At 40.2% G+C, this 27,124-nt stretch overlaps 1 pseudogene; it reads right to left on the reverse strand.

Annotated features, from left to right (window-relative positions):
- Positions 1-3,725: 3,725 nt before the first annotated feature.
- LOC150068214 (olfactory receptor 7E24-like) lies at positions 3,726-25,267 on the reverse strand (annotated as a pseudogene).
- Positions 25,268-27,124: the final 1,857 nt, after the last annotated feature.

Genomic DNA, 27,124 nt, shown 5'->3' on the forward strand with positions numbered 1-27,124 from the left:
TGCTGGACTTACTGAATCTAGTTGGAACTGGTTGAAAGAGACTGGTGAAGTGTCTGTTGTGTTAACTGAAACAGGTTGGCACCACTAGTGAGTATTTTATGTTCTGTGTACAAAATGAACCCACATTGAACCTGAATGTACTGTAAACTGGACCAGAACTGAATCAGGATAGGTAAGTGCTGCCTTTGGGTGAGTTGAGCCTACCTGCAGAAGGTTGCTTCTGGTCAGGTAGAAAGTGGGCTGAGTAGGGGGAGGAATTTCCTTCTGAGCTGGTTTACACAGCCTCTCTGGATCTTTTTCTGGTTGTGTGTTGGATGTTCTGCAGGATGAAGTAGGGGAGCTGGGAATGGCTCACACAACCACCCACCCACTGTCCAGCACTATAGGGGACATAAGGAGAAGCTAGGCTCAATGGGGTCTGTGCTGCTGGCTCCAGAGCTGGTGGTATGATGAGCTGAGTAGGATGAGGGGCTGTGTCTAGAGAACACCCCCTACTAGGTTGAACCCTCTTGGTGAAAATGATGTGGTGAGGACACAGGTGGTCACTTTATATGGCTGTGGAAGTACTCCTCTGTGTGTTCCTCCTCTTCCCTCTGCCCTCCTGCCAGTGCTTTCATGGACAGGAAGTGTTGTTTTCTCCAGTAGCCTGGTGGTGAACTGCCTGGCTCCAGTGTTTCTCTGCCAACTCACAGGCTGAAGCCCACACTGAGGGATGCAGCCTGTGTCCCCTGCCTTTCCACCAATCATCTGTCCCAGGGATATACTTAAAATGATTGAAACTCTTTTATTCACCAAATATTTTTAATGTTTTTAAATTGATGTCACTATTAATGTGTGAATTTATTTTTTGGGATCTGGTCCTGGTGCTAAACAAAGTGTATAAGGCTGTCCAAATCTAAGAAATATTTTTTATCTACCAATGCAGAATTGAATTCTTACAATATATTCTGGGCAATTCATATCACAGGGAATATCTGGTTATGCCATAACATACACACACACACACACACACACACACACACACACACACACACACACACACACTCATTTTGTCTTTCTCTTTCTCTCTCTGTTTGTCCCAAACAGGTTAAATGAGAACCTATCAAGTCCCAAACAGGTTAAATGAGAAGCTATTGACACAGCCCAAAATCATAAGAGGTACTTCCTTGTGTACACATTTGTGTGGGTCCAAGGTCACTGACAACACAGTCATGGTCACTGACCCCACAGTTGGTCATGGACCCTACAGTTGGTCCCCAACAGTTAGCAATTTTAGCTCCTCAGGAAATGGCAATCTGAAGTTCATGGTTACAATAAGGCTGCTGGAGAAGTGCAGAGGCCTGTTTTCCCTAATGAAATAAGCTCCTCAAAATGCATACCCCCACCAAAAAGTGAGGAAATGAGAGTTTTGACTCAGTGGTACAGCACCATCCTTAAGCAGGAAGTCTCACCAATAACTAATTTTCTACTGTAAAGATTTAGTTATTCAGTTCATTGGTACTGAAGAACCAGCACTCAATCATGTAGTTTTTTTGGTTGGTCTGCAATGTAAAACTGACATAAGTGCCAGTGAAATACTAGAAAACTTGAAATACAGTTAAGTAGTATTTGTTTCACAAAACAGAGTTGTAAGTAGTGATGTTTTAACCTCAGTCTAAGGCTATGTGTAGCTATAATTTACTAGAAGAGAAAAGCCAGTATTTTAAATTTTTAATAGTTGGTCTATGGAGGTGAAATGTACATGGTTGGAGTGAAATAATTTTTGTCATGAACGTAGGGGATAGATAGAAAGATGCTTTCTGACAACAACAGTAAAACTATCAACTAAGGATATAATGGAGAAGCACTCAAACAAAGTTCATACTCTTATCCTAGCTACCAGAGAGGCTATCTGAAGATCAAGGTAAAAAGCCAGCTGGGGCACAAATGCACCTAAGACTCTTAACTCAAATTAACTTCTAGAAAATGGAAGGGGGACTTGCCTCAATGGTAGGGTGGTTGACTTGAGCTGCAGAGCTCAGGGACAGAACCCAGGCCCAGGGTAGGGTGGTATCCTTGAGTCTAAGAGCTCAGAGACAGTGCCCAGGCTAAGTTCAAACTCCATGACCCTAAAAACACAAAGTAAGTAAAGTTCAGACTTTTTACATTTATATTCTTACAGAATCTACCTTCCCACAATATGTCATCCTCCTGTGTTATGGAAATAAGCCTGTCAGGAAGAGCCCAGTAGTTTGCCTTTAGAGATCAGCCTAGATAACCTCCTGTGGCCTAATGTAACATATCAGCCCAATGCATACAAAGCAGTGGTTTGGATCTGATAAAATCATAACCCGCTTCCTTATGCATGGCTTATCACAAGTCCAGGATTTGGGGAAGCTTAATATCAGAGCCAAGCTAAACCATTTCTTTTGAATATTTGTCAATGATATAGGTGTACTTTTACTTGCTTCTTGTGTCACTTGGATTTTCCTCTTCTATCTTCAAGATTTTCTATCTGTCCTGTGAATGTCATTAAGTCAATCTGGCTAGGAAAAAAATGTTTGAAAACCCATTTTAACTATTCAGCAAAAAGGCAAGCTGGAGACATAGTTCAAATGAGCAAACAATCTGAGCAAACAGAATATAAACAGGAGATCCTGAATTGAAACCTTGGTATTGGACAGAAAACTCCACTGGTGTTATCATTCCTTTTTATGTCAATCCATGAAATTGTAATTGTGCCTATATGTATACTTAGAATAGCACACATATACGTATTAGAAAAGTACTACCTCTCTATATTCATAACTAGAAACCTATAAAAATTGTTTCTGTGCATGTGTGTGAATGGTGAGCAGGCAACTATCAATAATACAGGGGTTTCTTCAATCTCCAGGTGCGGGGCTGCTGATACTTGGACCAAGCCAATGTCCCTTACTCTTGGTTTTTCTTTAAGTGAATTTGAGATGAAAACTCAACTGTCCAAGGAACCACTCACATCCCTGTAGATTAGGTATTGGATTGCTCTTTCATTGCTTCCTCCAACTCACTCAAGCATTACGAGACCCCCATATCATAGAGTTCACATACCCAGACAATCAAGCAGCCTAGAACCAAAGGTAGGTGCCAGTGGATTAGGTTTTTCTATCCTCATGTAATTTCACTAAGAAACAAGATTTTCAATTTTCTTTGAAAGATATTATGGAAGAAAGGGAAGGAAGTAATTACACTGTCCCGAATGAAATACACTCTTTACTTGAATTATATAATGGGAGCCCATCTACATATCACCTTTAAAATAACAAAATGCATCTTAGGAAACAATTAGGGGACTAAATTATAAGTCTAAAATAACTCAAAACCAAAGGGCAGGAAGCAGGATATCTTGCTACCAATTAGAAAGTTATGACTTCAAAGACTGCTTTAAAAAGAAAAACATAAAGGTCTGTTTCTGTCCAATTTTATTGAGGTAAATTATACCTATTAAAACCTTGCCACTCAATCCTTGCTAAATTTTTTGCTGGGCCCACCATCTGCAGACATTCATCATTCTTTACAAAGGAACAATTTAAACATTGATAACATACATTCCTCCTTTAGGAATCTATCCTGATATAGCCAGGACCTTTCTAAGGATGGATTGTACTAATGAAACTAGAATAATCAGGTATTCAAACAGGCAGATTTTATCATATTATATACTCAAGTTTGTTGCTTGTGCAAAAACTACATAAAAAATAAACTTCCTACCTGCTAGTGTCAGCTCGTGGTTTATACAACATGATCAGGGCACTTTTGAGGTCCTTGTTCCTCAGGCTGTAGATGAAAGGGTTCAGGAGAGGAGTGACCACTGTGTACATTGCTGAGGACACAGCACTGTCCCTGGGAGAATGTGACAGAGCTGACTCAAAATAGATCCCCACTGAGGTCCCAAATAATAAGCAGACAACAGACAGGTGAGAGCCACATGTGGAGAAGGCTTTGTACTTCCCACTTGAAAAGGACATTCTCAGCACTGAAGAAATAATCTTGTAGTAAGAGAAAAGGATCCCTAAGACAGGAAGGAAACCGAAAATGGTAGCAATAATGTATTTAAACAAATTATTAATGAGTGTGTGCTTACAGGAAAGTTCTAGGACTTGAGAAGGGTCACAGAAGAAACTCAGAATTTCTACTTCCTTGAAATTGGTCATCTGTAATGCCATCCACACTTGCAGCTGTCCATTCAAGAAGCTGGTGACAAATGACAGCAGAATCAAGAAGACACAGAGACGAGGGTTCATGATGAGAGGCTAATTCAGGGGGTGACAGATGGCCACAAATCGGTCATAGGCCATCATACTAAGAAGCAAAGCATCCATACAACCAAAGGTGAGAAAAACAGAAAACTGGATGAGGCAGCCCACATAGGAGATGGCTCTGCTGTGAGTGTGGATGTCCACCAGCATCTTGGGGACTGTGGTGGAGGTGAAGTCAATGTCAGCTAAGGAGAGGATGGAGAGGAAGAAGTACATGGGGGTGTGGAGGTGGGAGTCAGAGGTGACAGCCAGGATGATGAGCAGATTTCCGACCACATTGATCAGGTACATGGACAGAAAGAGCCCAAAGAGCAAGGGTTGTATCTCAGGGTCATCTGAGAGTCCCAGAAGGTAGAATTCTGAGATGTGTGTTAGATTACACGGCTCTGCATTAATTGGAGTCCTTTGATATAAAGAGAGAACAATACAAAATGAAGAAGTCAGAATTCCACAATTATTTTGAACTCAAATATGCATAGTTGATACTGACATTCTCCACACTTTTCAGTTGTGACAAACCCAATAATCCTAGATTATTTTATGTCTCATATATTCCCATTTATGTATTCATTGTAGATACTCAACTATGTTAGAACATTATAGGCAGTGTTTTCTGATCAGAGAAAGTACAGATTATTCTTCACTACAGCGTAATTCACAGCAGTTTTTTTTTTAATCTCCGAAATTCATTTCCTTCCAATGTGTTTGCAAGCTCCTAGATTTCTGCATCCTTGCTTTGTTTCCTAATCTCCCTCTCTCTCTCTCTCTCTCTCTCTCTCTCTCTCTCTCTCTCTCTCTCTCTCTCTCTCTCTCTCTCTCTCTCTCTCTCTCTCTCTCTCTCTCTCTCTCTCTTTCTCTGTGTCTGTATGGATCCTAGAATTTTGACCTGGGCGTGGGTACAGGCCTTGAGGTTTTCCTGCCCAAAGGAAAGCTCAACTACTTGAGTAAGAAACTCCACTTTTGGTTTCCTGGTAGTTAGTTAGAGATGAAAACTCACAGGTTTTGCTGCCTATGTTGGCTTTGAACCTCTACCCACAGAGCTCAGCCTGTTAAGCATCTTAGGATTGCAAGTATGAGACACCAGGACTGGGACTGAAGTACACTTACAAAAAAACACGAACTGCTCAGTTTCCTACATATAAATAAATCAAGATCTCCGATATGATATCTGCTTCTTCTTGAAGTGATTTCAGGAATTGAGGAATTTGCTGACAGTGTAGCATGGGATTACTGAGTCTTAGGCAATGTTGGTTGACATTTAGTGATTGGATTTCTTCCTTTTCAATCATCTTCTGATTATTGCACTTCCTATACTGGTTTCTAGCTTTGACCCCTGCAGCTTTGTTTTGTGACCAGTCAATAATCCCCTCAACAAGAATCTGCTATTCTCTTCCTCAAAGTCAGAGAGACAAGTTCTCACTGGGGGCCTAACAAGGTCTTTCACAAATCACATTCCAATACTAAATATTCGGTGACAATAGACAAATGGAAAGTCACGCTGTTTTTTTTTAATGAAACCATCTACCACCACTTCCATACGAATAGTTTTTTCAGTCATATTCTATTAGATAACAAGGCAGCCTATAGGAAAACACTAAGAAATTTTACGAAAGATTCCTGTGAGCTGCAGCGGAACAATGTAATAACTTATATTCTTCACTACTGCTGTTCCTTGATCTCCTCTAACAGAATTCCAAGTTTCTGCCTTGTCTTCATTATGCAGAAGCAGTACTTGGAGTTGTTTGCTCTTTAATTAAGACATTTAACTGTATATTGAGAGAAGAAGGAAAACTCTAAATCACGAAGAAGCTTGCAGAAAACACACTTGTATGAATAGTGTGGTACACTCACTACACACTTGGTTGCGTTGTGTCTCTGTTGGGTCATGTCCATGAAGTACAGATGAAAACATTGTCCCATGCCTGAAGTGTATGAAAACCTCAGACTCAATCCTCACAGTGGACCATGAATAGGGCAACACAGGAGAATTTCCAACTGGGGCTAATATTGCATTGGAGATATTTAGGGAGATGTCAGGGGACTGGCTGGTAATAGGCTCTTCTATGATTGTGGATGCACAGTTCACAGAGCTCACAATTTGCCAAACTGGTGTCGAGCAAATCATCTCTAAGGACCCACTAACATGGATGGCGGGTGAGGAACAAAGGCCTGAAAGAATAGTTTTGAAGCATGTCCTTTGATAAACAAAGCTGGTCTAGTCTATGCATAGATGACATGATGCAAAGTATGGCTAATTATAGGCTATACAGGAAGGCCATTCTGCATTGCAATCCCTTTGGACAGTTCCCAGACAATTCATAAAGGAAATATCTAGAATATCAGTGTCTTGAATAGGGGACTACCAAGAAGGAATGGATCACAGGGAATCAGTGAACAGACAGTGGAGAATTTTTTTACAATACTCAATGTTCATGTATAAGAGGAAGTGTGGATATTAATGTTTCCGTTGGGGAATGGGGAGAGGGAGAATTTTGGAAAGTGTGATCGGGTTTAAGATGCATTGTACATGCACATGAATGTCTTAAATGGAAAGTTCTGTCTAAAAACAAGTGAAGAATTAATATCTCTGAACCAAGGCTGCACTGTTGGCTCCCATCTGTGATCCTAGCTACTCAGGATGCTGTGAGTGAAGATCAGGTTTTTAAGCCAGCATGGGCAGGAAAGTCTGTGAGACTCTGACCTCCAATAGACCTACTCAGCAAGGGCTGGAAGTGGCACTGTGGCTCAAGTAGTGGAGCACAGGACTTGAGCCACAAAACCCATGGGCAGTGTCTAATCCCTGAGTTCAACCACAAGGACCGGAACAAAAAATGTTAAAAACAGAAAGTAATGTATATTTAACTCTCATCAATGACTCATGTGAAATGCAAAATTTTAATTAGAAATGCCAGTTAAAGCACATGGTGGTATGCTATAGCAGATTCCGGAAGTGACATCAGGACACACAGAGCCTCCCCACACTTCAAAACTATACATGATGAGACACACTTTTCATATGATTTATTTTAGGCAGTTTCATTTGTTTGAACCATATTCTACATGCCAGTGAACCTTCTGTCATGTGGGAGAGTGTATTTAATATTTTTCTAGGTTAAATAGCAAGGGAAGTCAGTTATTATTTTTTTCCTGACCCAAAACACTAACACATGAAGAAAAGCTCAACATCTCTGGTCATAAAAGAAATGCAAATCTGAACAATTCTAAAATTCCACCTCACTCTAGTTAGAATGGCCAGGATCAAGAAAACTAATAACAACAGATGGTGGAGGGGGTGTGGCCAGGAGGGATCACTACTACACTGTTGGTGGGAGTGAAAACTCGTTCAACCACTATGGAAAGCAGTATGGCAGTTCCTCAAAAGACTAAACATAGAGCTTCCCTATGACCCAGCATTTCCACTACTTGGCATTTTCCCAACCATCCAAAACAAGGGCATACTAAATCCACTAGCACAACAATGCTCATTGCAGCACTATTTACCATAGCAAAGATATGGAACCAACCTAGATGTCCCTCAGTTGATGAGTGGACCAACAAGATGTAGTATTTGTACACAATGGAATTTTATGCTGCTGTCAGAAAGAATGACATCACCACATTTGTTAAGAAATGAAAGACTTAGAAAAAATCATATTAAGTGAAGTCAGACAAAAAGGAAGATAGGCCCAAGGGTTTCCCTCATTTTCATAATCAGTAGAAACCTTGGTCTCTCCTAGCAGAGATTTGCAATAGAGCAAAACCTTGATACATAAGGTGATATAGTATAACACTAAATGAAAGGACCTCTAGGATATAGAAACAAAAGCCATATAATGAGTGATTGTTTTCCTTTATGTACTATGTTATCTCTCATCTCTTTTGTTGTCCCTTGGTTATCTCATGTTGTTAGAGTATCTCACTTTGTTATCTGATATATTGGACACATTTGTATTTGGTTATTTGAAAGTGGATAGGGAAGGCGGGAAAACAAGATGAGGGGTGGGTGTGGTGGGGAGAGAAATGGGGACCAAGGCATAAGGAAGGTATCAATGTATGTGAATTAATGCACCTTCTTTCTGGTGAATATACTGTAACCCTTCTAGTAATTACAATAAAAATATATGAAAAAAACCACACCTTCCAAAATACTCCCACTCTCCATTTACCAACAGAAACATTAATAGACACACTTTGTCTTGTGCATGCATATTGAATATTGTGAGAAAATTCTCCACTGTTCACTGATTCCATGTGATTCAATCCTTCCTGCTAGTCCCCATTCAATACACTGATATTCTAGGTATTTCCTTTATGAATTGTCTGGGAATTGTCCAAAGGGTTTGTAACATGGAATTGCCTTCCTGTATAGCCTATAATTAGTCATACTTTTCATCTTGTCATCTATGCATAGACTCAACCAGCTTGGTTTACAAAAGACATGTTTCAAAACTATTAAGCATTTGTTCCCTTCACCACCCCATCCATGTTATTGGGTTCTTAGCACCCTTCCCTTTTTTATTTCAAATAATCCAACATATATAATACGCCAGGGAACACAGTCAAGTATAGTAACAATATGAGATTAAACAAAGGGCAACAAAGGAGTAGAGAAATAACATAGTACATTAAGAACAACTATCACAAATATAATGCTTTTGTTTCCCTAACCTAGAGATCTTTTCATTTAGTCTCATCCTACATGACCTTATGAATCTAGGTTTTATGCTATTGTAATCCTCTGCTAGAAGAGTCCTAGATGGGTACTAATTATTGCCAATGAGAGAAACCACTGAGCCTATGTTCCTTTGGGTCTGGCTTACTTAGGTTACTTAATATGTTTTTACTTTTTATTTCGTCTTTCCTTTGGTTTATTCCCAGTTGTCACTGTTTTTGATTTCTGTACTCTCCGTTTTGAGTGTAAATTTATCTGATTTGGGGAAGGAAAAGGGAATCACAGAAACAGTATAACCAAGAGTGAACCAATTCAACAGATACTCACTAGACAATATGCTGAAAATGAACTTTATAACTAGGGAGGACACTGAGAGAGGGAAAATGGTGACAAAATGAAGGAGTAGGTAACACTATTTTCAAAGCAATGTTCTCATTATCTTAATTATGAAACTGTAACCCACCTGTACATAACCTTTACAATAAATGTTAAATGAAAAGCAAGTTGACTGCAATTTTTAGAAATTCCGTTTTAATTCCACACATGAAGTCTTTTTTCCCCTACCATTATGTGTATGGTTTTATGAGGTGAATGTTGAAAATTTGGCAACTATAATTTTGTTTTCATTTTTATAATCAATACTTATGAAAAATATTTTACCTACCTCATTCAGTTGAGTCCAGTGTACATAATGATATACACTTGCCATGTAATAATAGTCATTGATATAAAAAGACGGGAAGTTTGATTTATATTTTTCATATGTGATGTAAATTAAATTATTTTAAAAGCTAAAAAAAAGAATAGGTCTGTCTAACTGGGGTCTTTTATTCTTCCATATGCAACTTTAGTGTATGTGCTTTAACTTCTTTGAGGTCTTTGATCCAGTATAATGGAGCCTGAATGATTGCGTTGAGCTTCCAGATTTTTGTGTTGACCATCCTCCTGGATTGTTCTATCTGCTTATTATTGTTCTGCTTAAACGGGGTGTATCTGCTAAGAATAGTTCTATAGGCTAAGAATAGTTCGGTCTTTCATTATTCCATATGCAACTTCAGTGAATCTGCCTTTATTTTTTCGAGGTCTTTGACCCTGTATATTGGAGAATGAATGTTTGAGGTTTACTTCCACCTGCATTGTTCTGTCACTAAGAGTTGTTCTGTCTAAACGGCGTCTTTTATTCTTCCACATGCAACTTCAGTGTATCTGCTTTTATTTCTCCCAGCTCTTTGAACAAGTCTCCATTAGGAGACTGGATTTTTGCGTTGAAACTTCTGTTGCATTGCTATATCTGGTAAGAATAGTTGTGTTTAAATAAGTTCTTTTATTGTTCCATATGTAACTTCAGTGTATCTGCTTTTACTTCTTTGAGGCCTTTGATCCTGTATAATGGAAACTGGATTATTCCGGTTGAACCTCCTTCGGCATTGTACTCTCTGATAAGTATTGTTCTGTCTAAATGGGGACTTTTATTCTTCCACATGCAACTTCAGTGTATCTGCTTTTACTTCTTCCAGCTATTTGACCAAGTAAAATGGAGACTGGATTTTTACGTGAACCTTCTGCTCCATTCCTCTAACTGGGAATAAAAGTTCTGTCTTAACGGGGTCTTTTATTCTTCCATATGCAACTTCAGTGTATCTATGTTTACTTCTTCGAGGTCTTTGATATAGTGTAATGGAGACAGGATTTTGGCGTTGAACTTTCTCCTTCATTATTCGATCAGCTAAGTATTGTTCTGTCTAAATGGGGACTTTTAGTCTACCATATGCAACTTCAGTGTATCTACGTTTACTTTTTAAGGTATTTGATCGATAAAACGGAGACTTGATTTTTAGGTGGACGTTACTCCTGCATTGTTCCATCTGCTAAGTATTGTTCTGTCTAGGCAAGGTCTTATATTCTTCAATGTGCATCTTTAATGTATCTGCTTTTACTTCTTCTGTCTTTTTTTTCTTTTTTATTGTAATTAGTAAAAGGGTTACATTATATTTGCCAGATAGAAGGTGTGTTAATTCACATACATTGATACCCTTTCACATGTCTTGGTACCTGTTTCCCTCCCCCCCCACAGCCCCCACCCGTCTTGGTTTTCCCCCCTTCCCTATCAAATTTCAAATATCCAAATACAAATAAATTCAATATATCAGATAACAAAGTGAGATACTATACCAATATGAGATAACAAGGGACAGCAAAGGAGATGAGAGATAACATAGTACATTAAGGACAACAATCATTCATTATATGGCTTTTGTTTCACTATCCTGGAGGTCCTTTTAATTAGCTTCACATTATATGTCCTTATGTATCAAGATTTTGCTCTATTGCAAATCTCTGCTAGTAGAGCCCAAGGTTTCTACTGATTATGACGAATGAGGGAAACCATTGAGCCTAAGTTCCTTTGAGTCTGGCTTACTTCACTTAATATGATTTTTTCTAAGTCTTTCCATTTCCTAACAAATGGGGCGATGTCATTCTTTCTGACAGCAGCATAGAATTCCATTGTGTACAAATACCACAACTTGTTGATCCACTCATCATCTGAGGGACATCTAGGTTGGTTCCATACCTTTGCTATGGTGAATAGTGCTGCAATGAACATTGTTGTGCTAGTGGGTTTAGTATGTCCTTGTTTCTGGATGGTTGGGTAAATGCCAAGTAGTGGAATTGCTGGGTCATAGGGGAGTTCTATGTTTAGCCTTTTGAGGCACTGCCACACTGCTTTCCATAGTGGTTGGACGAGTTTGCACTCCCACCAACAGTGTAGTAGTGATCCCTCCTGGCCACATCCCCTCCAGCATATGTTGTCATTCGTTTTCCTGATCCTGGCCATTCTAGCTGGAGTGAGGTGGAATCTTAGAGTTGTTTTGATTTGCATTTCTATTATGACCAGAGATGTTGAGCATTTCTTCATGTGTCTATAGGCCATTTTTGTTTCTTCTTCAGAGAAGACTCTCATTAAGTCTTTGGCCCATTTTTTAATGGGATGGTTGTTATTTTGGAGGTTGGTTTTGGAGTGATTCAATTTTTTGAGTTGTTGATATATTTTAGATATGAGGCCTTTGTCCGTTGTTTGGTTGGTGAAGATCTTCTCCCACTCTGTAGGCTTCCTGATTAGTTTAGTTGCTATGTCCTTTGCCATACAAAAGCTCTGCAGTTTAATGCAGTCCCACTTATCCAGCCTTTCTCTGATTTGTTGTGATTCTTGGTCCTTATTAAGAAAGTTTCGACCTGTGCCAAGGAGGCCTAGTGTATCTCCTATTCCTTCCTGTAGAGTTTTCAGTGTGTCAGTTTTTACCTCCAGGTCTTTGATCCATTTGGAGTTAATTCTAGTGCAAAGTGACAAAGAAGGATCCAGCTTTAGTTTTCTGCAGGTGCTTAACCAGTTCTGCCAGCACAACATGTTGAAGAGGCTGTCTTTCTTCCATTCTATTTTTTTGGCTCCCGTGTCAAAGATTAGATGGCCATAGGTCTGTGGTTTAATATCTGGGTTCTCAGTTCTATTCCATTGGTCTTCAGGCCTGTTCCTGTGCCAGTACCAAGCTGTTTTGAGAATTATAGCTCTGTAATAGAGTCTAAAGTTTGGAATTGAAATTCCTCCAGCGCTGTTCTTTCTGCTAAGAAGTATTTTTGCTATACGGGGTCTTTTATTATTCCATATGAAATTTTGGATTGCCTCTTCTATTTCTTTAAAGAATGACATTGGTATGTTGATGGGTATTGCATTGAATTTGTAGATAGCTCTTGGCAAGATTGTCATTTTCACAATGTTGATTCTTCCAATCCAGGAGCATGGGAGGTTTTTCCATTTCCTTAGTTCTGCTTTAATTTCCTTTTTTAGGGTTTTAAAGTTTTCGTCAAAAAGGTCCTTTACATTCTTAGTTAAGCTAATTCCTAGGTACTTTATTTTCTTTGAGGCTATTGTGAAAGGAGTTTCTTTCCTGATTATTGCCTCGTTCCTCTCACTGTTGGCATAAAGGAAGGCAGTTGATTTTTGAGGGTTGATTTTATAGCCTGCTACCCTTCCAAAGCTTTGAATCAGCTCGAGGAGCTTGGGAGTAGAGTCTATAGGATTCTTTAAATACAGAATCATGTCATCTGCAAAGAGGGCTACTTTTAATTCCTCTTTCCCTACTTGGATCCCCTTTATGCTTGCTTCTTGCCTTATTGCACTGGCTAGGAATTCTAGTACTATGTTAAAGAGGAGTGGAGAGAGTGGGCATCCTTGTCTCGTTCCTGATTTTAGAGGGAATGGCTTTAGATTTTCACCATTAAGTGTAATACTAGCAGTAGGTTTCTCATACACAGCCTTTATTACATTGAGGAATGTTCCATGGATTCCTAGTTTCTCCAGAGCTTTTAACATAAAGGGGTGTTGGATCTTGTCAAATGCCTTTTCCGCGTCTATTGAGACAATCATGTGATTTTTGTCCTTGCTCCTGTTGATGTGTTGAATTATATTAATTGATTTGCGTATGTTGAACCAGCTTTGCCTCCCTGTGATGAATCCAGTTTGATCATAGTGTATAATTTTTTTGATGAGTTGTTGTAGACAGTTGGCCAGTATTTTGTTGAGAAGTTTTGCATCGATGTTCATCAAAGATATAGGTCTATAGTTCTCTTTCTTTGATGAATCTCTGTCTGGTTTGGGGATCAGGGTTATACTGGCTTCATAGAATGAGTTTGGTAAGGAACCTTCATTTTCAATTCCGTTGAAGAGCTTGAGGAATATTGGTGTGAGCTCTGCTTTGAAGACCTTATAGAATTCAGCTGTGAATCCATCTGGCCCTGGGCTTTTCTTAGGTGGAAGGTCTCTAATTGCCATTTCTATTTCAGAGCTTGAAATAGGCCTGTTGAGTTGGCTTAGTTCTTCTTGGTTCAGTGTGGGTATGTTAATATTGGCTAGGAATTCATCCATTTCATCTAGGTTCTCAAATTTGTTGGCATAAAGGTTTGAGAAGTATTCCCTCATGATATTCTGGATCTTGGTAATTTCTGTCATGATATTACCATTTTCATCTGCGATTTTGTTTATTTCGATATGCTCTCTTCTTTTTTTGGTAGATTTGCTAAGGGCTTGTCAATTTTGTTAATTCTTTCAAAGAACCAACTCCTTGTTTTGTTGATTCTTTCTATAGTTTTTTTGGATTCCAAATCATTTAATTCTGCTTTGATTTTAATTATTTGCTTTCTTCTACTGGGATTAGGGTTGGTTTGTTGCTCTTTTTCCAGGAGCTTAAGGTGGGACATTAACTTGTTGGTTTGCAATTTTTCCAACTTGTTGTTGTAGGCACTCAGCGCTATAAATTTTCCTCTGAGTACTGCCTTTGCTGTGTCCCAAAGGAGTTGGGATTTTGTGTGCTCCTTCTAAGTCTTTTATCCAGTGTAATGAAGACTGGATTTTTGCGTTGACTTTCCACCTGCACTATTCTATCTGCTAATTTTTTGTATAGTCTTTTTTATTGTAATTAATAGAAGGGTTACGTTATATTTGCCAGATAGGAGGTGAATTACTTCAAAAACATTGATGCTCCCTCATGTTTCTGTCTCTTTCCCTCCTCCCACGCCCTCCCCTCATCTTGTTTTCCCCTTCCCTATCCTATTTCAAATAAACATATATACCATATACCAGATAACAAGGTAAGATACTGTAACAATATGAGATAACCAAGGGACAACAAAAGTGATGAGAAATAACATAGTACATTAAGAAAAATAATCACACATTATATGGCTCTTGCTTCCATATCCTGGAGTCCTTTCATTTTGCCTCATCCTATATGGCCTTTTTTATCTAGGTCTTGCCCTGTGTAAACTGCTAGGAGAGTCCAAGGTTTATACTAATTATGACAAGTGATGGAAACCATTGAACCTATGTTCATTTGAGTCTGGCTTACTTCACTGTTTTCCAAGTCTTTGCATTTCCTTGCGAATGGGGCTATGTCATTCTTTCTGATTGCAGCATAGAATTCCATTGTGTATAAATACCACATTTTTTGATGCACTCATCAACTGAGGAGCATCTGAGGTGGTTCCATATCCTTGCTAGGGCAAATAGGGCTGCAATGAACATCGTTGTACTAGTGGGTTTAGTGTGTCCTTGGTTCTATCCAGTTTATTTTTATGTATGAAGATGTTTAATCTCTGTGGAAAATGGTAATTGCATTGGCCATCAAAAAAATTCAACATTTTCTTATGTCATCATTTGATGTTATATCTTACTCTCCCTTAGATTAATTTTAATGCTTCTAGAGCTTGCCGTGCAATAAAAAATTTCTGAGTTATAAAAAATAATATCCATTGAATGCTTTTAAATTTTAAAGTAGTTGTGCTAATGTGCAGTATTTTAACATATCCTTTTTGTTTATAATGTATCTTAATTGCATATCTGTCATTCTCCCTACCCATCTGCCATTTTTAATATTTTTGTCTTCCTTTGTTATACTTAGGATAAGCAAAGTGGTTTCACTTTAATTTTCTATTTGGTTATTACCAAGATAAAGATAAGTTGAAGTTGTAGCTGGTTATTTCTAACATCTTATGTGCAAAATAATGGAGGTGCAGAGATACAATTAGAGCTTAACACTGTGCTTTTATAATTTCGCATTATCTTGAAGCTGAGGAACAATTATGGTTAGTTCTTTTAACTTTATGGCTTTTTCTATTGCCAGAAACTTTCTCCACCATCTTCGTGATCTATGATATGATTGGTCTTTCAGGATACCCCTGTGCTCTGGGAATGTTGCCAGCTCAAGGAGGAGGTCAATTTTTAGTGCTCTTAAACTGTCCTTTGTTTGTTCATTCCATCTTATATCTCTCCCTGCTCAGACTATGGTTTGGAAAGCCCAGTGGAAGAATTTATGTCTATATAGTTATGTTTGTATTTCCATTACCATGTCCATAGCTTTGGGTATGCAGTTACTGAGTCTTCACTCTTGTACTCTTTGGACTTAATAGCCACATATTAGGGTTGGAGTTAATAGCCACATATTAGGGATACCATGTGCCTTTTGTTCCTTAGGTCTTGACTTGTCTCACTCAACATGATTCGCTCTAGGTTCATCTATTTCCCTGTGAATGCCGTTATTTTATCTTCTCTGTTGGCTATGTAGAATTCCATTGTGTATATATACAACATTTTCTGTATCCATTCATTTGCAGTAGGGCGTCTGGACTGTTTCCATTGCCTGGCTATTGTGAATAGTGCAGAGATGAACATAGCTGAGCAGGTGTCTTTATAATATCCTGGGTCATGCTGTTCAGGATGGATGCCCAGAAGTGGTATGGCAGGATCATAGGGAAGGTCTATTTTCAGTTCTTTAAGGAAACTCCACACTGCTTTCCAGAGTGGCTGAACTAGTTTGCAATCCCACCAGCAGTGCAGTAGGGTTCCTTTTTCTCCACAACCCTGCCAGCAACTGTCATTGTCTGAGTTTGAAATCTTGGCCATTCTTGTTGGGGTAAGGTGGTATTCTTAGGGTTGTTTTTATTTGCATTTCCTTTATGACCATAGATGATGAACATTTTCTCATATGTTTTTCTGCTATTTTAATCTCTTCTTCTGATAGGTCTCTCTTTAGTTCCCTTGCCCATTTAGTGAATGGTTTATTGGGTTTTCGGGGGATTACTTTCTGGAGTTCCCTGTAGATACTAGATATTATGCATTTGTCAGATGTATTGTTGGTGAATATCTTTTCCCAGTTGGTTGGCTGTCTCTCTACTTTTGCAACTATGTTTTTATCTGTACAGAAACTTTTTATTTTTAGGTAGTCCCATTTATCGAGTCTCTCTCAAATCTGTTGTGACCCTGGGATTCTGTTCAGGAATCTTTTGCCTGTGCCTCTGAGTTCCAGTGTCTCTCCTACTTTATCATGTTGCAGTTTCATGGTTTCAGTCTGACGTTTAGGTCTTTGATCCACTTTGAATTAATGCTTGTGCATGGCGAAAGGCTCTACCTCATTTCCCTGCCATCTGCTTAGGATCTGCCACAACATCTCTTACAGCCGAGGGAATTCCTGCACTAGTCACCACAGCAGAGGTATGGTAACAGTGAAGATGGTATTGAATGGACAAATGTTAATCTGATATTAGGTTGCTTAGCTAGCATGCATAGAGCCTGGGTTCAACTGCTCAGTGCCACATGCACGTAAAAAGTAGGAAGTGGGCCTGTGAGCATAGCCTAATGGTAGTGTGCCCACCTCCCATGCACAAAGCCCTGGATTCAATTTTTTGGCACCATAAACAAAGAAAAGGCTGGAAGTGGCACTGTGCCTCAAGTGGCAGAGTACTAAAAAGTGTCTAAGGACAGTGCCCAGGCCCCGAGTTCAAGCCCCAGGACTGACAAAAAATGCAAATCAAAAAACTTTGAGATTCCACCAAACCTCAGTTAGATGACCATTATGAAGAAAACTGATAATCACAGATGCTGGTGGGATGTGGCCAGAAAGGGACATTCCTATGTTGTTGGAAAATTTCTGGAAAGCTATGGAGATTCCTTAAAAGACTGAACAGACATTCTCAATACCCACCATTCCCACTCTGGGTCATTTCATAAAAATCCACTACAAACATTTCCCCACTGCAACTGCCAGTACCACCGTTTTCATGGAAACATTGTTTACTTATCCAAGATATGCAATCCACCGAGATAACCCTCGGTGGATGAATGACTCAAGAAAATGTGGTCTATAAACACAATGAAATTGTATACACCCATCAGGAAAAAATACATTGTACTGTTTGTAAGGGAATAGACAGACCTGGAAAATTAATACCCAACTTCTCAACACGTTGTCTTTATTGTATTTGTAATTACAGGGTTTATACTGCTTCAGGGTTTATATATTCTTAAATCATGGAATGTTTTCTGTAGGCATTTGGGGATGGGAAGAAAAGAAAATGTTTGATTAAATGTTTATATGAATAATAAAACAAAATAAAATTAGAAAAAATGTAAACTTTTAAGTTAGAATCATAATAATTCTGAAGATATATGGTATGGATAGAGAACAATGAAAATTCATTAAAATCACCCCATTTTGGAGATCAATTATAAGGAGTGTGAAAAGTCCATGCCATCTCTCCATCAGATAAGCATAAGTGATAGAAGTTTTAGTGTATTAATCATCTGCATAGACAGAGAGTCTTGAACCAGCATGGATTTCCTTTAGGTCCTCTTAGCTCTCTGTTTGAAATGTCCATAGAGGCTTTGTCATTGATGTGTTCAACTTGGCTAATCGGGAGCTATGGGCCTCAGTCCTCCAAGGCCACCTGGAATTGTAGGGGGAGACTGTGCTCCGTGCCCTTCACTCTCCTGCCTGCAGGACCTGCCTCCTCCTTGTCAGCGTCCCCCAGCTCTGCTTCCATGATGTCTTCACATCCACTCTGAGGACAGAGGCTGAACTGGTGCTACACGGCAAGTCTGGGGTCCTCAGGCTTGTCCACCCGGATCATGGCTGAAGAGAGAGGCAGCTTAAGCCAGTGAGTGCTGAGAGTGAATGGAGAAGGGATTTGGAGGTGTGTTTTGTGGACCATGAGGATGGCTTTACTGAGAGGATGTTGATGATAATGATGATGATGATGATGATGATGATGATGATGATGATGATGATGATAGTGATGATGATGAAGATGAGGATGATGATGATGATGACGATGAGATGGAGGAGGTGGTGGAGGCTGCTGCTGCTGTCTGTGAGAGGAACACCACACAACCATGAGCCATGGTTGACAGAATGCCATGTGATTATCTCTGAGATCAGTTTGAATTTTTGTTTTTGAACTCAGAGACTGAGGGCTGTTCCTGAGCCTTCAGCTCAAGGCTACTGCACTACTCCTTGAACCACAGTGAAACTTCTGGTTTTCTGATGTTTAATGGGAAATAAGAATCTCACAGTCTTCATGCCAAGGGTGGCTTTGAACCATGATATTCAGATCTTAGCCTTCTGAGTAGCTAGGATTACAGAAGTGGGTCACCAGAGCCTGGCTTCAGGGCTCAGTTTTTTATTATAATTAATAAAAGGGTTACATGATATTTGCCAGATAGAAGGTGCATTAATTCACATACATTGATATTCTTTCACATGTCTTCATACCCATTACCCTCCTCCCCACCCCCCCACCCGTCTTGGTTTTCCCCCCTTCCCTATCAAATTTCAAATAACCAAATACAAATAAATTCAATACATCAGATAACAAAGTGAGGTACTGTAACAATATGAGATAACCAAGGGACAGCAAAGGAGATGAGAGATAACATAGTACATTAAGAATAACAATCATTCGTTATATGACTTTGTTTCAATATCCTGGAGGCCCTTTCAATTCGCTTCATCCTATATAGCCTTATATATCAAGGTTTTGCTCTATTGTAGATCTCTACTAGAAGAGCCCAAGGTTTCTACTGATTATGATGAATGAGGGAAACCATTGAGGCTAAGTTCCTTTGAGTCTGGCTTACCTCACTTGATATGATTTTTTCTAAGTCTTTCCATTTCCTAACAAATGGGGCAATGTCATTTTTTTCTGACAGCAGCATAGAATTCCATTGTGTACAAATACCACAACTTCTTGATCCACTCATCAACTGAGGGACATCTAGGTTGGTTCCATATCTTTGCTATGGTAAATAGTGCTGCAATGAGCATTGATGTGCTAGTGGATTTAGTATGCCCTTGTTTCTGGATGGTTGGGTAAATGCCTAGTAGTGGAATTGCTGGGTAATATTGGAGTTCTATTTTTAGCCTTTTGAGGCATTGCCACACTGCTTTCCATAGTGGTTGAATGAGTTTGCACTCCCACCAACAGTGTAGTAGTGATCCCTCCTGGCCACATCCCCTCCAGCATCTGTTGTTATTAGTTTTCCTGATCCTGGCCATTCTAACTGGAGTGAAGTGGGATCTTAAAGTTGTTTTGATTTGCATTTCTTTTATGACCAGAGATGTTGAGCATTTCTTCATGTGTCTATAGGCCATTTTTTTCTTCTTCAGAGAAGACTCTCTTTAAGTTTTGGCCCATTTTTAATGGGATGGTTGTTACATTTGAGATTAGTTTTGGAGTGCTTCAATTTTTTGAGCTGTTGATATATTTTAGATACGAGGCCTTTGTCCGTTCTTTGGTTGGTGAAGATCTTCTCCCACTCTAGTCTTCCTAATTAATACACTAGCTTTGTCCTTTGCAGTACAAAAGCTCCACAGTTTAATGCAGTCCCACTTATCCAGCCTTTCTCTGATTTGTTGTGATTCTTGGTCCTTATTAAGAAAGTTTCGACCTGTGCCAAGGAGGCCTGGTGTATCTCCTATTCCTTCTTGTAAAGATTTCAGTGTGTCAGCTTTTACCTTGAGGTCTTTGATCCATTTGGAGTTAATTCTAGTGCAGGGGTACAAAGAAGGATCCAACTTTAGTTTTCTGCAGGTGCTTAACCAGTTCTGCCAGCACAACATGTTGAAGAGGCTGTCTTTCTTCCATTCTGTTTTTTTGGCTCCCTTTGCCAAGACTAGGTGGCCATAGGTCTGTGGTTTAATATCTGGGTCCTCAGTTCTATTCCATTGATCTTCAGGCCTGTTCTTGTGCCAGTATCAAGCTGTTTTGATAATTATAGCCCTGTAATAGAGTCTAAAGTTTGGAATTGAAATTCCTCCAGCGCTGTTCTTTCTGCTAAGAAGTGTTTTTGCGATACGGTGTCTTTTATTATTCCATATGAAATTTTGAATTGCCTCTTATATTTCATTAAAGAATGACATTGGGATATTGATGGGTATTGCATTGAATTTGTAGATAACCCTTGGCAAGATTTTCAATTTCACAACCTCGATTCCTCCAATCCAGGTGCATGGGAGGTTATTCCATTTCCTTAATTGTACTTTAATTTCCTTTTTTAGGGTTTTAAAGTTTTCATCAAAAAGATCCTTTACATTCTTAGTTAAGCTAATTCCTAGGTACTTTATTTTCTTTGAGGCTATTGTGAAAGGAGTTGCTTTCCTGATCATTGCCTCCTTCCTCTCACTGTTGGAGTAAAGGAAGGCAGTTGGTTTTTGAGGGTTAATTTTATAGCCTCCCTCATGATATTCTGGATCTTGGTAATTTCTGTCGTGATATTACCATTTTCCTTTGCGATTTTGTTTATTTTGGTAAGCTCTCTACATTATCCGGTTAGATTTGCTAGCTGTTTGTCATTTTTGTTAATTCTTTCATAGAACCAACTCCTTGTTTTGTTGATTCTTTCTATAGTTTTTTTGGATTCCAAATCATTTAATTCTGCTTTGATTTTGATAATTTGCTTTCTCCTAATGGAATTAAGGTTGCTTTGTTGCTCTTTTTCCCGGAGCTTAAGGTTTGCAATTTTTCCAACTTGTTGTTGTAGGCACTCAGCGATATAAACTTTCCTCTGAGCATTGCCTTTGCTGTGTCCCAAAGGAGTTCGTATTTTGTGTGCTCCTTCTTGTTAAATTTCATAAAATGTTGGAGTTCTATTCTCACCTCTTCGATGACCCCTTGGTGATTCAACAATGTGTTGTTCAGTCTCCATGAGTTACAGGGTTTTTCTTGGTGGAGATGTGTGTTCAGTTCCAATTTGATGCCATTGTGGTCAGAGAGCATGCAGGGAATAATTTCAGTGTTTCTGAATCTGTCCAGGTTTGTTTTATGGCCTAAGATGTGGTCTATTTTGGAAAATGTTCCATGTGCTGCTGAGAAAAACGTATATTGTGTTGTTGCTGGTTGAAATATTTTGCAGATGTCTGTTAGATCTAGTTGATCTATATAGTTGTTCAGTTCTAAGGTTTCTCTGTTGAGTTTTTTCCTTGTTGATCTGTCCATAGGTGTGAGTAGTGTGTTAAAGTAACCAGCAATCACTGTGTTTCGATCTATGTATGGTTTCAGTGAAAGTAAAGTTTGCTTGATGAAGTTTGGAGCTCCGGGATTGGGTGTGTAAATCTTTAGGATCGTTATGTCTTCCTGGAGGAAAGATCCCTTTAGTAGTATGTAGTAACCTTCGTTGTCTTTTCCTACTAATTTCAGTTTAAAGTCTATTTTATCTGATGTGAGGATTGCAACTCCAGCCTGTTTATGGGGGCTGTTAGCTTTAGAGAGTTTATTCCAACCTCCCACTTTCAAAAGATGATTGTTTTTTTGGGGGGTAAGATGTGTCTCTTGAAGACTGCAGAACAATGGATCTTGCTTTTTGATCCAACTAAACAGCCTATGCCATTTAATTGGAGAGTTAAGTCCAGTGATATTGAGAGTTAGGATTGAGGGATATTTATTATGTTCCTACCATTTAAAAAAGCTTTTATTAGGGCCTGTGTCTTGACAGTTCTTTTGGTCCTTAGATGGTATGCTGTTTAGGTGCCATTTCTTTCTCTATATTGCATTTATTTTGGTTTTCTATGTATAGAACATCTTTGAGAATTCTCTGTAGTGTTGGTTTTGTGGCTACATATTGTTTCATGTTTTCCCTGAACTGGAATGTTTTTATTGTTCCCTCAGTTATGAATGAGAGCTTAGCTGGGTACAGTATTCTTGGTTGGTAGTTATTTGACTTCAGGGCATGACATATATGTTTCCAGTCACTTCTTGCTTGCCTGGTCTCTGCTGAGAAATCTGGGGTTATTCTTATTGGTTTGCATTTATAGATGATTGATCGCTTTCCCTGGCAGCCTTTAAGATCCTTTCTTTGGTTTCTATTGATCCAGTTCGGATTATGATGTTGCGGTGAGATGTTCTTTTCTGGTCAGGTCTGTTTGGGGTTCTAAAAGCTGCCCTTCTGGATATTTGGGAAATTCTCTGAGATGATTCCCTGAATTATGTTTCCAATACCATTGACCTCTTTCTCCAGACCCTCCTCCAATACCAATTAGCCTTAAATTATGCTTCCTAATTGTATCTTGGACCACCTGAAGCGCTCCCTCATATTTCCTAGATTTGGATTGACTCATTTTCTGTTCTTTGTCTATAAGTACTAAATTATCTTCAGTCCCAGAAATTCTCTCCTCTGCATTGTCTAACCTGCTATCAAAGCTATCTACTTTTTTTATCTCCCTTGCTTCTAATTGCTCTTTTTTGATGCCTTGCATCTCTTCTTTTAGATTATGTATGGAATTCTTTAGCTCCTTGATTTCCATTTGAGTGGTTAGCTCAGTAGCTTTATTTTCTTTGGACAGTTGCTGGAGTTCGGTCACCTTTTTGTTTGGGGATTCTATGAATTCATCCATCTTTCTTTGAAAAACCTTTATTATGGCCTCTTTTATGGCTTCTTTTTTTTCACTTATCACCTTGTTTATGGTTTCCTCTTGTTTAGCTACGGCTTCCTCCCTTATCTCTTTCTTTATATTTTCACATTTTTCATTAATGATGTTTTTCAATTGCATTTGTATAGCACTTGGAAGACTCTCCTGTAGGTTTGCCAGTGACTGTTCCATTGTCTGTTTACATTGAGTGGGGTATGTTGTTTCTTGATTTGACATTTTTCTTGAGTTTCTTGTTTTGTCCATTTGAAAATGGGAGCAAGATTAATACTAAACACCATTACAGTTTTTCAGATATAACTAACCTAGACCTCTGTAGGTGGCAGACACTAGATGTTCACAGTTATCCTAAGGATAACTGACCTAAGTTGGTATGTAGGTAGCCTATTTGAGTACAATGTTTGGAAAGTTTTAGAATAGAACTTATGGGTTGCGGCATGACTAGCTCTTCGCCCAACCAGTGGCCTCAAAGTGGACCATGGGATGGATCTGCTAGCTTCAGTCTGAGCGCACTGCACAGACGTTTTCCTGTGCTGCTTCCAGGGGTGGCACCAAGCCAAGGGTCTGCGTTTTGAGAGTTTCCAGGGGCTCTCAGTAGGACCAGCAGGAGATTGCTCTGTTCCCTGGGGCGGGGCCCAGCTGCGGACATGGGCTCCAAGGGCGGAGCCGTGCCTTTCTGATTCTCAGAATAGGAGCTTGGCTGCTGGTTGGCCCTTCAGATCCCTGCTGTGTTTCAACTGCTTTGTCAGAGAGTCGGTGACTGTGGGGGCCCCTCGATGCTGTCTTGCTCAGGATTCCCAGCTGGAGGATGCACCGCTCAAGATTTGAGGGTGGGGCAGATGCTGGCTCCTATTTTCCCGCACACCCTACCCGCTGTTGTAAGGCAGGGTCCCAGTGCCCTCTAGTCTCCAGATCCAGTGGCCTGGGAGAGGAGCCTGGTGGGAGAGTGGGAGCTGGGTCAGCTCCACCTCCCCTGGTGAGGTGCTGAGTCTTAGGGTCTGCCCGCCTGTCAGTCTCCAGTCAGAGGGCTGGGAGTTGAGCTCATTAGGCGGGTAGGAGTTGGGACAGCTCCGCCTCTCTTGGTGGGGTGCTGGGTCTTATGTAGCCCGCCTGTCAATTTCCAGTGAATGGCCTGAGGAAGGGGGCTGTTGAGGGAAGGGACAGGATACTAAATTCCTTGCCCCCCTGCTCCTGCCAGTCTTTCACGGGCGGGGTGGAGGGGGCTGAGTTAAGTTCTATTGCTTGGCACGAGCTCTGCTTTCCAGATGTGTTCGGGGACCAGCTGTGTTACTCATGCCTCTGTGTTCTGCCTGCGGGTGTTCCAAGGTGTTGGGGAGTCTTTCACTCCCCTCAGGTCTCCTCCACAGCCTGTGGTCCGCGTCTAGGTTCCGCTGCTTGCTGTTCTGGTTCCGCGTCTGCTTTCTGCTGCTTCAGCAGCTCACTGTCCCGGTCCTGTGCTGGTTTCTGCAGTGCTTGGCCTGGCCGGCCCGGTGGCCTCTGCTGCCACTTTGCTTGGCTTGGAGCCGGTGGGGAGAGGTGGGGGAGGGGTCCTCGTATTCTGAATTCTTTGAGAAAGTTGGATGTGGGCTTTATCTGGATTTCTTTTCCGGTTTGAGTTCTTGTCCGTTCCTTTTTGAGTTTGTTCTTGTGGATTTCTTAAGATAATTGGCTAGTGGGACTCCTTCGTTTTCTCTTTTTGTGAGAGAGAGCTAGGCAGAGTCCCTATTGTCTCAGCGCCAAGGAAGATGGATTCTTATAAGTAGGAGTAGGAAAGGAAGGCACAGGGCTTCTAGGTTGAGACAAGCAATGAAATCAGCCCTGCTGTCCTTCCGTGGATGAATGGAGAACAGAGATGGACACATAACGGAATATTCTTCAGTCTTTAGGAAGAATGGATTCCATCCTGTGGAGGAAAATGACTGGAAGTGTAGATCATGTCATCTGAAGCAAATAACCCAGGTTCACAAAGACAAATGGTACGTGCGTTCTCATCTTCACAGTTAAATATCCATATATTTATGTGTATACTACTCAGCTACCAATCCTCTTACCTACCTTCCAACCCTCCGCATGTTTATTATTTATGTATATATGTGTGTACCTATCATATACATACCAGGCTACTGTCTGTGATCTCAGTATCAATATAAGTGTCTCCTGTTGTCTATGTATATATGCCTGTGTGTATCTATTATCTATCTACCTTGTGCATACCTGTCTGTCTCTCAATTAGTTATATATCTATCTACCTTTTTCTATTACCTCCTGATGTATGTATGTATGTAATAGACCATCTATTATCTGTGTGTCTATCTGTCTGTCTGTTGATCCATTATCTACCTAGGTAACTGCATCTTTGTTAGCATCTCCCTTTGTATTATCTATTATCTCTATACCTATTATTTATCTATCATGAATGTAAATGTTTATGGGGAGAATCCTGAGGGAGAGGAGGGAATGGTGGGATTGAGAAATACAGAATATCTGTGAAGATGAAGATAAAATCCACTAAACCCTGTTGAAATCAGTAGCAGGAACTATGGGCCAAAGAAAGAGCTACAGAGGGATCTATTGTGAGCAAAACACAATATATGCCTGGTAGAAATACCACAGCAACCCCCCCTTTTCCAGTTGGAATACATAGAAAACCATTCTGTGCACACTGAAGCCAGTGTGCATGTGCAAAACTAAGTGAGGAAAGTTGGGAGCCAGTGGCTCACAGATGGCATTCTAGCTACTACGAGGCTGCAATTGAAGGATCAGGCAGGGAAATCCATGAGATTCTCATTCCTAATTAATCACCAAAAAGCCACACGTGAGCTGCAGTTCACTTGTTATGGCTCAGTAGCTCAGGGGCAGTGCCTAGGTGCGTATTTCAAGTACTATGACTGGCGCATGTACATACAGACATACACAGACACAGACACAGACACAGACACACACACCCACGAAGGGGAATTCTTCCTTACTAATAATTTGTTGTTGGCTAGATTTTGTTTTGGACACTACTGGGAAACATACCATGCATTTTTGGTCAAATATGCCAGCACTGGTGGTTCATCCATGTAACCATCATTGCTCAGGAGTCTGAGGTCTGACAATGGAAGTTCAAAGCCAGCCTGGGCAGGAAAGCCTTGAGAGCCTTATTTCCAAAAAATGACAGAAGAAACTGGACGTGAAGCTGCAGCTCAAATAGTAGAGTGGTCTCCCGACCCGCGGGTTCAGCTATTCATGCGGCTCGAAGAGGCACCTCCTGAAAGAAGAAAACCAATGGGGGAAAGAGAGGAAGGAGACCAGGCGCATAAAGAAAGACAGAGACAATCTGAGTCGCGTCAAGGTCTCATTTATTAAAAGTAAAGCAGGGTTTATATACCCTGAGTGTAAGGAAGGGAGTATAGAGGGGGGGGGGATGGAGAGTTTTTGTGATAACAAGAAGGAGAAGTCTCAAGGTTAGGGGTGGGTCAGGCTGTTCTTTTGGCCGTTGTGCTAACCCAAGCAACCACCTGCGGTTATTCCGAGAAGTATTTTGTGCAGATGACTCAACCAGATGCGATTTGCTCAAGGCTAGAGGGTCTTTGTTTTGTTCCATTTAACTCCTTGGTCTCTGACAATTCCCCCTTTCCTTTAAAGAACAAGGTCTCTATAGGTGGAGAGAACACCCTGTCTTAGGCTATATGGAGGGACCCTTACTCCTGGCAACATGCCTTGTTGAGCCGGCCTCGACGGCCTCTGTATGTTGTGCCACCCAGGGTAAGCTCCATAATAATCCCGTCATTGGATGCTCTCTAGCCGCTTGGTGTTTATCAGCCAAGAAGTGTATGAAACTGGAGCCCTCTTTCGGGAGTGCTTGTTTCGGACCCTACAGGGTCATCCTGAGCCTCTAAGCGATGATAATGCACCGAGATTGAGTTTTTGGAAAAGGCAGAATC

The sequence above is a fragment of the Megascapheus bottae genome, chromosome 1, assembly GCF_031878675.1.
Source record: "Megascapheus bottae isolate mThoBot1 chromosome 1, mThoBot2.hap1, whole genome shotgun sequence".
In the NCBI taxonomy this organism is placed as follows: Eukaryota; Metazoa; Chordata; class Mammalia; order Rodentia; family Geomyidae; genus Megascapheus; species Megascapheus bottae.